We start from the raw sequence: 781 nt of genomic DNA on the forward strand, positions 1-781 counted from the left end.
GGATAGGATGAGGACGAGGATATGATGAGGATTAAGATAGGATGAGGATAGGGTGCGGAGGAGGAGGAGGAGGATGAGGTTAGGATGAGGAGGAGGATGAGGTTAGGATGAGAATGAGGATGAGAACAAGATGAGGTTGAGGATGAGGATGAGGATGAGGATGAGGATGAAGATGAGGATGAGGATGAGGATAGGATGCGGATGGGGACGAAGATAGGATGAGGAAGAGGATGAGGATGAAGAGGAGGGTAGGATGACGATCGGGATGAGGATGAGGATAAGATGAAGAGGAGAAGGAGGAGGAGGATGAGGATGAGGATAGGATGCGGATGGGGACGAAGATAGGATGAGGAAGAGGATGAGGATGAAGAGGAGGGTAGGATGACGATCGGGATGAGGATGAGGATAAGATGAAGAGGAGAAGGAGGAGGAGGATGAGGATGAGGATGAGTATAGGATGAGGATGAGGGTGAGGATGAGGATGAGGATGAGGATGAGGATGAGGATGAGGTTAGGATGAGGATGAGTGAGGATGTGGATGAGGATGAGGATAGGATGAGGATGAGGACATGGATTTGATGAGGACAATGATAGGATAAGGAATAGGATGAGGATAGGATGAGGATGAGGATGAGAATGAGGATAGGATGAGGATGACGAGAAAGATAGGATGAGGAGGAAGATAGGATGAGCAATTGGAGGATGAGGATCAGGATAGGATGAGCAATTTGAGGATGAGGATGAGGATAGGATGAGGATGAGGATGAGGATAGGATGAGGA

The sequence above is a fragment of the Lupinus angustifolius genome, chromosome LG03 (genome assembly GCF_001865875.1).
Source record: "Lupinus angustifolius cultivar Tanjil chromosome LG03, LupAngTanjil_v1.0, whole genome shotgun sequence".
In the NCBI taxonomy this organism is placed as follows: Eukaryota; Viridiplantae; Streptophyta; class Magnoliopsida; order Fabales; family Fabaceae; genus Lupinus; species Lupinus angustifolius.